General features: G+C 39.3%; 1 pseudogene; it reads left to right on the forward strand.

Moving 5' to 3' along the window:
- Positions 1–1,335: 1,335 nt before the first annotated feature.
- LOC101044949 (ribonuclease P protein subunit p14 pseudogene) overlaps positions 1,336–13,163 on the forward strand; it is a 31,930-nt pseudogene continuing 20,102 nt past the window's right edge.

The raw sequence follows: 13,163 nt of genomic DNA on the forward strand, positions 1-13,163 counted from the left end.
AAATGTAGCTGAAATACTTTTCTAGACAAATTAAAGCTATTTTTCTCAAGAAGCAAAAGAACAAATTATATGTATCAACAACCATGGAGGCTATATAAAAAAACAAAACTATCCATTAAGATGGCACCACACTCACAAGACTTTAAAGATGAGTTCTTCAAAACCTAAGGAATGTATCATTCACACATGCTATGTCTATTCCAGGTCATATAAAAATAAGTTAATCTGCCTGACTCCTAGCACAACCTGATAATCAAAACTAGACAAGAACAGCAAAAGAAAACCATAAGCCAACCTAACTTAGGTGCATACATGAAAACCCAAAGTTAAATACACAGCAGATTGCATCCGGCCATATACAGAAAAAGTAACGTACCAGGATTGTAAGGATGGCTTGCTATTAGAAAATCTATTATTGTAGTTATTTTGTTGTAGAGTAGTGGAAAAAAGCCATACAATCATCTCAAAGACTGTTACTGAAAATACTTGGTAAGTCTGTCATTTGCTGATTAAAAAAAAAAAAAAAATGGAATGACTTGGTAAACTACAAAAAACACAATTTGTCTATACACCCACTCACACACACATCATAAATCTGCAGAAGATATCTTGAATGAAACCTTAGATGCAATCCAAATAACTCCTGGTAAGAAATAAGTACCTCTGTGGCTACTATTCAGGGTTGTATTGGATTCTTGGGAGAAGCCAAAATTTTTATTTACAGATATACCTACAAATTAAAGAGGATTGCCTGTCAAATTATTAGAATACGAAGGTTTAGTGAAGTGCCCAGGTAGATCAACAATCAAAAACCATACTTACGTAAGGGTACTAATGGGTTAACAGTCCATTAGTAAAACAAACTAAAAACAACAAAAATAGCTAAGAAAAACTTAAACATGCACAACACCAAGCAAACTGCAACGTTTTACCTAAAGAAAAGAACTGAATTTAAAAAAAAAAAAAAAAAAAAAAAAAAAAGCCATATTGCTGAATGGGAATTCTCAATATCGTCCTACCATCAAATCTTGGCAAATCTACAAAAATATGGAATCCCAAACAAATCCCTGGAGATCTTTGCCATCTGGCGCCAATGTACTAAATAAATCAGCCCTAAGGTTTGAAGTTCCTCACAGGTGCGAGAAAACGCTTCGCGACGGGTCCAGCCGCGGACAGAAAAACCGCAGCCTGAGTCCCGCGCCCTTCCAGGCGCCCTGCCCTCCCACCGCGCCCGCAGCCGCCACCAAAGGCTCGCGCAACTGGAAGAGCCACTTCCGTCCCGCCCCACCCTGTGGCGTAGGTGGGACATTTCCGGTCGTTTGTTGCGCGTGCGCGCGCTCTGACGTTCTCTGCGTCTCATCCCCGCAGCCCTGCCCCGGGGGCGTTGGGTTTCCCGACGCTAGCAGTGCTGGGTCTTCGACACCCTGGGTCCGGTTGGGGCTGTCAAGCCGGACCAAATAGGTTGTTTCTCCGCAGTTTCCAGTAAGTGACCGTTCCAGCCGGGGCTGTGGCTAGAAAGAGTGTGAAGGCAAAACGGTAGCGGTCGCGCCGCCATTTTCTTTTCACCTCACTCTTTCCTCAACGGCCCCTCCGTCACCCCGAGGGGACTGTCCCCCGCTAATGAGGCCTCTCCCAAGCTCTGAGTTTCCCCAGAAGATGTGTCCTTTGTCATAAAAGCGCTCATAGCATTTAGTGCTAATCTTCGACGGCCGCGGACTTCTCAGATGCGCCATGGAGGGTGCCTTCTAGGTGTGACACTCCTCAGCCTTTCCGCTTCCTGCAGTTGTGACGGGCTCTCAGATACTCAGCGGGAAGATGTGATGTCCCCACCACCGCTTCTTACTCCAGTTCTCTTCGTGACTGTATCCTCTGTTTCAGAATCTTAGCACCTTGTAACAAAAAATGTACCAAGGACCATTCCACTTTGCGCCCCTTCCTCCCTTCTCAAAAAAAAAAAAAAAAAAAAAACCCTTCTCGTATTAATAACAATTAAGAGTGCCTTAAGAGCAAGGTACTGACAAGCGCTATACACACATGTAATCTTCCCACCACAGTCCTTAGGTAGGCAGACATGAGGAAATTAAGGCACAGAAAAGTTAAATAATTTGCCCAAAGCAACGTAGGTTGGATGTGGTAGGGTTGAAATTAGAATTTGTTGGGTTGCTGACTCAATCCGGCATTATCATTCATTCTCTTTCCCAATTACTGGACATTAATTTTTTCTTTTTTTAGTTGATTCTACAGAGGAATTTTTTGCCTTAATGCTGTTTAGAGGGTTCTTGAGAAATTCGGGTTCTGAGAACTCTTTTCTCAGAACTCTCCTCAAACAGACCTTAAGTGGTGTTTTACCGAATCTAAGCTCTAAGCTTAATATTTTGCCTATTCAAAATGTGCATATACTTCCTTAACAAAGTACCTGTAAACCAGTACCCACTAACCTGCCCCCTTTCTCTCCCTCAATATGACACTGATTATCACTGTTCTCAGCAAACGTTTGGGCAGCTAGCTTATGTAAGACAGTAAAAGTAATTGCGGTTTCGAAGAACTCTGAGGTTTAGTTTCAACCTGAAAGAGAAACATGAAAAGGCCTTCTTAAAAAGGCCATATAAAATAGAAATAAATCTTACCTCAGTTGCACAGAATACAAATTGTGTAAGAGCAACTTTGGACAAATCAGATAAGTGCTATATTTGTTTACTCATCTGTAAAATGTTACGGTTAGGCTAGATTACTAAAATATTATAAATCTAAGTTCAGAGAGGAGTGATCACTCTGTCCTGATGTGGGAACTTTTGAGGGAGGTGGAGGTTGTAGCTTTGTTGTTAGTTTTTTGTTGTTTCTTTTTCTTTTTTTTTTTTTTGTTTGGAGACAGGGTCTCACTCTGTCGCTGAGGCTGGAATGCAGTGGTATGATCAGGGCTCAGTGCAACCTCCATCTCAGCCTCCTTAGTAGCTGCGACTATAGGTGTGCACCACCATGCCCGGCTAATTTTTATATTTTTTGTAGATACAAGGTCTCACTATGTTGCCTAGGCTCATCTTCAACTGGCTTCAGGCAATCCTTGGCCTCCCAAAGTGCTAGGATTACAGGCATGAGCCACCCCACCCTATTTGTAGTATGTTCTTGATACGAGACAAGGTTGAAGGATTCAGAGTACATTTTTCTTATCTTGAATATCTGATAACATTGGTAGATCTGCCATCAAGAGAGGATTAAAGAAAAGTGTGTGTGTGTGTGTGTGTGTGTGTGTGTGTGTGTGTGTGTGTGTATGCATGCATGCCATGGAAAACTAGCCATAAAAAAAGAAATCCTGTTTTTTTCAGCAACGTGGGTAGAACTGGAAGCCATTATCTTAACTGAAATAACTTAGAAAGTTAAATACCACGTGAGAACGTGTTCTCACTTAAAGTAGGAGCTGAGAAGCAATGGGCATATGTGCATATAAACACTGGAGACTACAGAAAGTGGGAGGATGGGAGGAGATTGAGAGTTGAAAAATTATGTACTGGGAACAATGCTCACAATTTGGGTGGTGGGTACACTAAAAGCCCAGGCTTCACCACTATGCAAAATGTACATCTAAGAATTCTGCACTTGTACCCTCTAAATATATACAAATATAATTTTTCTGAGACAGTCTTGCTCTGTCGCCCACTTGGCTTACTGTAACATCTGCCTCCTGGCTTCAAGCAATTCTCATGCCTCAGCCTCCCAAGTAACTGGGACTGCAGGAGCACACCACCATAGCCAACTAATTTTTGTATCTTTAGTAGAGATGAGTTTTGATCTGTTGGCCTGGTTGGTCTCAAACTTCTGGCCTCAAGCAGTCCACCAAGTGCTGGTATGAGCCATGGTGCCTAAAAGCCTAAAAATAAATTTTTTTTAAAAGCTGTAGATGTTGCTCTGGAAATAATATTCACATCCGTACATTTTATACTTAATTTTAGGAAATTCATGACTCCTCCTCCTTAAACTTAAATGTTAAAAACCCTTGATGTAGGAAAATAGTATTCAAAACACAGAGCGAAGACAGATGTGGAAGGCCTTTATCTTGTGGGCAGTGTTGAACTATTTGCAATCTAAAAAGAAAAATTTGGTAGCAATATGAAAAATGCATGACAGTGAGAAAAAGCAATGAGACTAGTTAGGTGGCAGGGGAATAATTTAGGTAGGAGACTGTGCCAAGCAGTATTGGGAATGATAAGAAATTAGAAGAAATATTGGCGAAGACAAATCAAAAGGACTTCATACCTGACTGGATCTGGAATTGAGAAGAAATCAATGATAACAAGATTTGAGGATCAGTTATGCTGCAGGTCTACCTTGTCTTCAGTATTTTTTATTGCATTTTAGGTTTTGGGGTACATGTGAAGAACATGCAAGATTGTTGCATAGGTGCACACATGGCAGCATGATTTGCTGCCTCCCTCCCCTTCACCTATATCTGGCATTTCTCCCCATACTATCTCTCCCCAGCTCCCCACCCCTCCGCTGTCCCTCCCCTATTTCCCCCCAACAGACTCCAGTGTGTAATGCTCCCCTCCCTGTACCCAGGTGCCATGTGAACTTCCCTGCAGTCCTGTTTATAGGGGTGTAGTTGGAACTGCCTTGGCAAAGCCAGCCCACCTCTGTAATGGCGGACTTTCTCTGTAATGGTGGGTTACCTTGGCAACGGCGGACTACCTCCATAGTGGTGGAGTGCCTCAGTAATGGTGGAGTGCCTCAGTAATGGTGGATGCCCCTCCCCCACAGAGCAGGACCTTCGCGGGTTCAGCTGTGCTTGCTGTGAAACTCTCAACCCAGTGCGTTTCCAATTGCTGTTTTTTTTGTGGGGGTGGGACCAGCTGAGCCTGATCACCTGGCTCCCTGCCTCAGAGCCTTTTTTTTTTTAGGTCGAACTGTCGAATCTATCCCAGGTGTTCCAGTCACCTGTTGAAAAGGCACCAGAATCTGTGTGATTTCTCGTGCAGTGACCCACTGAGCGGCCTGAAGCAACAGTGCTGAGATTCATGGCGGTTTTTTGCCCAGGAATCTCCTGACCTGGCTCCCTGTTTTAGTCCCCTTTTTAATCAGATGAATGGGTGACTCTGCCTTCCTGGAGCTCCAATTGCCAGCTAAAACGGTGCCCAGACCCTTGTATTTTGTACAGAGAACCACCGCCCCAGGGCACCATCAAAGCAGCCTTGCCAGCCAAACCAGCCATGCTGGTGACCCGTGAGGCTACTCCACCTGTGAATCTCCTGGTCTATGGGCAATGAAAATCCATCTGGAAATGCGGCATCTACTCACCCTCTGCACTTTCACTGGGAGCTGCAATCCTGAGCTGCTCCTAATCGGCCATCTTGGATCTAACCCATCTTCAGTATTTTATTGAAGTCATTCCTATAACATGTGTACTAGTGCTTGCTTCAACAGCACATTTACTAAAATTGGAACGATACAGAGATGATTAGGAAAAAAATTTTTAAGTGTAAATTTTAAAAAGAACCAAAAAGCGTACGTACTTTAAGAAGGAATATCACTCCCAACCCAACAGGCATTAAAAAGGATGAGGCAATACTACAGACACCTCTGTACTTATAAATTTGATAATGTGAGAGAAATGGGCCACTATCAAAATTACCAAAACTCACCCAGGACAAAGTAGGTAAACAAAATAGTCCTGTAACTATTAAAAAAATAGAATTTGTGTTAAAAAAAAAATCCCTGGAAAGAGTCTTCTTGCCTGGAAGAAAACAAAAAAGAAAAGAGTAATAAGTTAAAACAAAAACAAACGAACAAACAAAAAAAACTTCAGACCCAGATAATTTCACCAAACATTCATGGACAAAAAACACCAGTCCTGTTACAAGCTGTTTGGAAAGTAGCAAAGGAAGAAGCACTTAACTCATTTTATGAAGGCAACATCTTCTGGATACCAAAACGAGAAAACAACAATACAAAAATCAAATCTTTAAGTTAAAATCTCTCATGAACAAAGTTACGACTTCCCCCAAAAATAGTAGCAAATTGAATTCAGCAGTAGATTAAAAAAATAATACATCGTGACCAAATCTCATTCCAGGAATTCAATATTTGGACATCAATCAGTATAATCCATTGTATTAACAGACTAAGAAAAACGTCATGATCCTATTAATAGATGCAGAAAAAGCATTTAACAAAATTTGGCATTCATTCATGATTCTTAAAACTCAGCAAACAAGAAATAGAAGAGAACCTAATAAAAGGCATCAACAAAACCCATAGCTGTTGTTACACTTAATGGTGAAAGACTGAATGCTCCCTACCCTCCAAGAACTAGGCAAGGATATCTCTTCCACTACTGTTTAATATATTACTGGAAATCCCAGCAATTCTTGTTAAGTCAAAAAATGGGAGAAAAGGCATTCTGACCGGAAAAGAAGAAATAAAATTATGTTTGCAGATGACAATTATCTATGCAGTAAATCTCAAGAAGTCTATTTTAAAAGCCAGTTTAGTAGGTTGTAGGGTAAAAGTTTAACATACATAGTCCTATTTCTACGCTAACAGTGAACCATTGGAAACTGACCAACTCTCCTCCCTCATAAATGAAATACTTAGGTATATATCTAACAAAATATGTGTGGGATTTTTGTGCTAAAAACTACAAAATGCTGATGAAAGAAGACCCTTAGTGTTCATGGATTGGAAAATTCAGTATAGTTAAAATGTCAGTTCTCTCTAAATAGATAAGGATTTAATTACAGTCAAAGTCCAAGCAGGATTTTTGTAGGCATAGATTAGTTGATTATAAAGTTGATAAGGAACTAAATTAGCAAAAGAGTTTTGAAAATGAAGAGCAGAGCTGAAGGATTCACATGACCTGATTTTAAAACCTAAGATTCTTGAAGAAAACATAGGAGAAAATGTTTGTGACATTGGGTTAGGCAAAGAATTATTAGATAACAACAAAAGCACTATCTATGAAGAAAAACAAGATCAATTGAATTTCATCAAAAAAATTTTTTTGCTGTATGAAGGATACTGTAAAGAGAATAAAAGATAAGCTGTATTAGGAGCAAATATTTTCAAATCACGTACTTGACCAAAGGCTTTTATATCCAGAATATATAAAGAATTTCCAAAACCTAACAGGAAACCAGATAATCTAAAAAATAGGCAAAAGTTGGGCACTTCCTAAAAGATGATATACAGCTAGCAAATAAGCACGTGAAAATACATTCAACATCATTCGTCATTAGGGAAATGCAAATTAAAACCAGGAGGTAATATTAAACAGTTATCAGAATGGGTAAAATTCAAAAATAACATCAAGTCCTGACATGGATATGGAGCAACTAGAACATTCCTACATGCATTAATACAGCCACTTCGATGAACACTTGTGTAGTTTCTTAGGAATTTAAGCTTACACTTACTATGTAACACTGCAATTCCACGTTTGTGTGTTTATCCTAGGGAAATAAGAACTTAGGCCGGGCGCGGTGGCTCAAGCCTGTAATCCTAGCACTCTGGGAGACCGAGGCGGGTGGATCACGAGGTCAAGAGATCGAGACCATCCTGGTCAACAAGGTGAAACCCCGTCTCTACTAAAAATACTAAAAATTAGCTGGGCATGGTGGTGCGTGCCTGTAATCCCAGCTACTCAGGAGGCTGAGGCAGGAGAATTGCCTGAACCCAGGAGGCGGAGGTTGCGGTGAGCCGAGATCGCGCCATTGCACTCCAGCCTGGGTAACAAGAGCGAAACTCCGTCTCAAAAAAAAAAAAAGAAAAAAAAAAAGAACTTATGTTAATGCAAAAATCTGTAAATGCATGTTTATAGCAGCATTATTTATAATTGCCCCAAATGTCCTAAATTAAGGTTGGTTTGACATTTGAAAATCAGTGTAGTCTACCATATTAGCAGACTACACAAGAAGAACTGCATGAACTAAATGTCCCTTAATGAGTGAATGTGTAAACACACTGTGGTACACCTGCACAGTAGAATAGGAATGAAGAAAGGGAACAAACGTCCATACCTGCAGTAGCTTTGATGAATCTCAGGTGTGTTATATTAATTGAAGGAAACCAATATCAAATGGTTAAATACTTATGATTTCATTTATATGACATTGTGGAAAAGGTAAGACTAAATGGACAGTGAACAGATAGATGAGTAGTTGCCCAGGTTTAAAGATGGGAAGAGGGTCTGACTGCCAAAGAGTAGCATGAGGAAAATTCTTGGGTTATTGGAATTGTTCTGTATCCTGTTAATGGTGGTTACAAGTATCTATGTATGTGTTGAAACTCATAATACTGTATATATATGTGAACTTGTTCTATCACTATTGCAGTTTTATCACTCTCTAGATACAAATTTGAAAGTAAATTTTTCTGAAAAATTTTTTATGAATAAAGGCGATATAGTCTAGAATCTCATTTTAAAAACTCACCCTGACCTCAGTAATTCCTCCAACCACTATGCCATTTGTCTCCTTCATAGTAAAATATATGTTTATTGTCTTTATTTCCTCACTTCCCAATTTACTCTTTTTAAAAAACCTTTTAAAACATTTAGCAATATAGTATGTGCATGTGATTAAAAGATCCAGTTGTATATAAGAGTTGATAATGAGAAGCACAGTCTCCGTCCCACCTGCATGCCTCTCATTCTGGATCCACATCCCCAGAGACAAACACTTCAAACACTTTTTATGTTTAGTTATTTGGTGATTTTGCAATATTTCTAAATAGTATGCCCATACTGTTTTTTTCTCAAATTTATTTATTGTCCTCTGAGTTTCTGCTGTGATAGATGAGGACTCATCTCAATTATGACAACCTGTACTCCTGCTGGCTGCTTTCTCCACAGATTTCATAGTTTTAAAGTGTTTTTATTTTCTCTTTTGTTTACTCTTAGAAACTTAAGCAATTAAACTCACGCCTATAATCCCAGAACTTTGGGAGGCCGAGATGGGTGGATCATTTGAGGTCAGGAGTTAAAGACAAGCCTGGCCAAGAGGGTTAAACCCTGTCTCTGCTACAAATACAAAAAAATGAGCCAGGTGTGGTGGTGGGCACTTTGAATCCCAGCTACTCAGGAGGCTGAGGCACGAGAATCACTTGAACCCAGGAAACAGAGGTTGCAGTAAGCTGAGATAGTACCACTGGACTCCAGCCAAAAAAAACCCTCCAAAACTTCTGATTGTCTATTCTATATTTTAGTGGAATATTATTCCAAACATATTCCTTCCTTAGTGTTGGCATATCTCAGTTAAGGGTACTGTTTTCTACGCAGTTGGTCATGCCAAATATCTAGAAGTTATCCTTTCTTTCCTTCATAGCCAGTCCACCAGCAGTTCCTGGTCATTCTGATTCTTTAATTCAGCCTCTCCTTCTGTCTTTATTACTACTGCTGTAGTCCAGTTGTTCTCAAAAGAATTGTGGTTCTCAACAGTGGTTGCCCTCCAAGGGACAGTTGTTAATGTCTGGAACCATTTTGGGTCGTCACACATAGAAGTGCTTTTGGCATTTAGTGGGTAGAAGCCAGAAATGTGGCTCAGCAGCCTAAAATGCATAGGAAAGCCCTTCACAACAAAGAATAATCCAGCCCAAAATTATAGTAGTGCTGAGGTTGTTATCGTTTTCATTTTCTTTGTCCCAAGAAATATAATTTTGCTTTTAAAATTCTCTAATAACTTGTTAATATTTTGGTTTTATAGACATGGCAGGCAGGTTTAAATAAACATGGATAAGAAGTCCACTCACAGAAATCCTGAAGATGCCAAGGCTGGCAAAAATGAAGGTAGGAGTTTATGCTTGCTTTAAGGCCTTCTGGGTAATTTAAGGTACAATTTTTTAAGTCAATGTATTTGTTTCTCTCTCGTATGTTGCTAATATTTGGGGAAATAATTGTGTTCCATTTTATATCTCTCTAAGATAAACAAAAACGAAAGAAAAAAAGAAAGGAAAACCTAAATCACCACCGATCCCGACATAGATCAGTGACATCTTTTTCTTCAGATGATCGTGTGTTTCCTTCTTCATCATCATCATCTTCAGGAAGCCAGACGGATTCGAGTACTGAAGGTGTGTTTATCACCCTGTAAAGGTTTCATATTTATAAGTTAGCTGATTTAGAAAAAAAATACTAATGCCGGGCGTGGTGGCTCATGCCTGTAATCCCAGCACTTTGGGAGGCTGAGGCGGGTGGATCACGAGGTCAAGAGATCGAGACCATCCTGGTCAACATAGTGAAACCCCGTCTCTACTAAAAATACAGAAAAATCAGCTGGGCACGGTGGCGTGTGCCTGTAATCCCAGCTACTCAGGAGGCTGAGGCAGGAGAATTGCCTGAACCCAGGAGGCGGAGGTTGCAGTGAGCCGAGATCGCACCATTGCACTCCAGCCTGGGTAACAAGAGCGAAACTCCGTCTCAAAAAAAAAAAAAAAAAAAAAAAAAATACTAAACATCCGTTATAATTTTTATTTATCCAACTAGTATTTATTGAGCATACCCACTATCTGCCAGACATAGTGGCAAACATGCCATGGTCCCTTCAGGCAGGAGACTTTTATTAAGCAATACTGGGAATGATAATAAGAGGGATTAAAAAGAAAAAATATATTAGGCAATAAAACAAACAAATAGTTCATTACAGTGTAGATGAGTGCTGTTACTTCACATGCATATGTCATGGGGGCAAGGAAAGGCTTGGAGAGGAAATAATATCTAAATTGAGAAGTGGAGGATGAATAGGCATTTTCAGGCAAAGGCAAGGAAGTGGAATTAGAGAATATTTATTATAGGCTAAAGGAATTGCATATGCTAACCACTATTAACATATGGGTTCCTAATTCAAGTAACATGTCCCAGCTGCAAAGGGAGCTGGGAAAGCAAGATTGGCTTTGTCGGCATTGATGGTGAAAGGCATGTGGACAAGTATGCACTGAACATAGGAAGAAGAATCAGTTACTAGCAATCAAAATATGACAGATGTTCTCCACACTCAACCCTAGACAAGATCAATTGACTAGCTCACTTTAAATTACTTTGTCTCACCTACCGTTACTTTCTCTGTGTTTGTAAGTTGTGTTGTAATTACTTTTTCTATTGGCTAATTTGGTATTAATAAGTAACCTACTTGTAACTCTGCTTCTTGTTTCATCAACTGTAGTCAATTATTTTATTCTCTCTTACGTAAGTTAAATATATTGGTATCTCTGTCCTTTCCTCCATTTTTCCCCATTGTCTTTTTTTAGGTTTTCAGTAGTTAGTATGTACAACAAAAATTGTCTTTTTTTTTGGTCTAGATTGACTTTAAATCTTTAAGACCAATAATTAGCATTTAAATCACTATTGCTATGTAAGTAGTGTTACTATAGTGCCAAGTTGTATGCAAGGATTAAATTTCCCTTTTGTGGATCTAATATTACGATTTCTAGGACTGTCAAAGGAGAGTGTTTCTAGTCACAGCATCAAGTACATAATTTATATTCTATCGGTTGCTTAAAACCATGCTGTATCCTAGTTTTGCTTCATATTTGAGCCATGACTTTCATGTAATTTTCATTTTTCTTAGTTTCCAGTTCTCCCTCTTGTTTTTTATTGTTGACAAAAAGATCATATAATTGCCATAATGAAAAGATTTTCTATACTTTTAATTATACTTAGAGTTCATTTCTTTTCTCTGGAAATGTTCTTGCCTGCCTAGTGTAATCTAGACCACTTTCTACCCTGAAGGCCTGCTATATATATATCTGTTATCCTAGGATCTCCCCCTCACTGGTTTTCTGGATTGGATCCATTGTTTTCTTTTCTTTTTTTTTGAGATGGAGTTTCGCTCTTGTTACCCAGGCTGGAGTGCAATGGCGAGATCTCGGCTCACCGCAACCTCCGCCTCCTGGGTTCAGGCAATTCTCCTGCCTCAGCCTCCAGAGTAGCTGGGATTACAGGCACATGCCACCATGCCCAGCTAATTTTTTGTATTTTTAGTAGAGACGGGATTTCACCATGTTGACCAGGATGGTCTTGATCTCTTGACCTTGTGATCTACCCGCCTCGGCCTCCCAAAGTGCTGGGATTACAGGCTTGAGCCACTGTGCCCGGCCCCATTGTTTTCTTAGATTCATGTCGTCCTCTCTCTTAGTGTTTTGCCTTGACTGTTGGAGTACATTGTTAGATAACTTTTTACAAAATGTTGTCTGGGAAGTAAATTTCCTGAGTCTTGGCATATCTCAACATGTCATTATTCTCCCTTCCCACTAATTGATAATTTCAAAATGATTCTTCCCAATTCCAATTTCCAGAAGCAGGCATTCTGAACTCTTTTAGTAGTCTGTTTTGATATCTATCATCTGATAGATAGGATTCCGTAACTTATTTATGGAATCACTTCTACATTTTTCAGTTTTAGGCTCTATAGAATGTAGGGGGAAATAGTGGTTAAAAACAAAAGTAGCTAAGAATTTAGCAATTTCCCCCCACATTCACTTTCTTCCTCCCATCCTCCTAAATAGGATTCCATTATTGTAACTATGATAATTTAATTAATACTTTGTTATGGCTATGTAGATGCTATACGGTTCACAGCTGAACCATATAATGGCTTCCTTTGCAGCACAACTTTTTTTATTCCTTAAAGTTAATAATTATCTTTTAAAATTTTGTTTTTTGTCTTTGTGATATGTAGTAGTAGTATAAATTTCCTTTGAAAAGGTTCAGACACATCAGGTATTGAGTTAATTTCATTTGGGGATTATTTCCTAGATCCATTTAACATACTCTGGACTTACTGTTCTCAAGGCCTGTTAAGCAACGGTGATATTCAGTTCTTTTGTCTTCATTCTGGATATATGCTTTACCTCTCTTGGGTTTGATCACGCATTTTCTGGATCATATGGTTTCCTCTTCCTTTATTTTCCCCTTAATTTACTGGAGAACCTATAACTTCCAGGAATAAGATGAGCTGTTAATTCCTATTCTGTTTGTAGTTGTGGGTTTATACTATTAAATAAATTTCTTTTATTTACTTCTGCTTCGAGTAACACAGACCCTCTGTAGAAAACCCAGGAGGGGTAGGAATTAATCAAGGTAAGTTGAGCCTTATTGGAATTGTGATCTCATCTCTGCATAGTCCCCAGTTGGGTTTAGATCATCATCCATCATTCTGTTTGTTCAGTGGAGGATAAATAAT

This window comes from Saimiri boliviensis, chromosome 14 (genome assembly GCF_048565385.1).
Source record: "Saimiri boliviensis isolate mSaiBol1 chromosome 14, mSaiBol1.pri, whole genome shotgun sequence".
Taxonomy (NCBI): Eukaryota; Metazoa; Chordata; class Mammalia; order Primates; family Cebidae; genus Saimiri; species Saimiri boliviensis.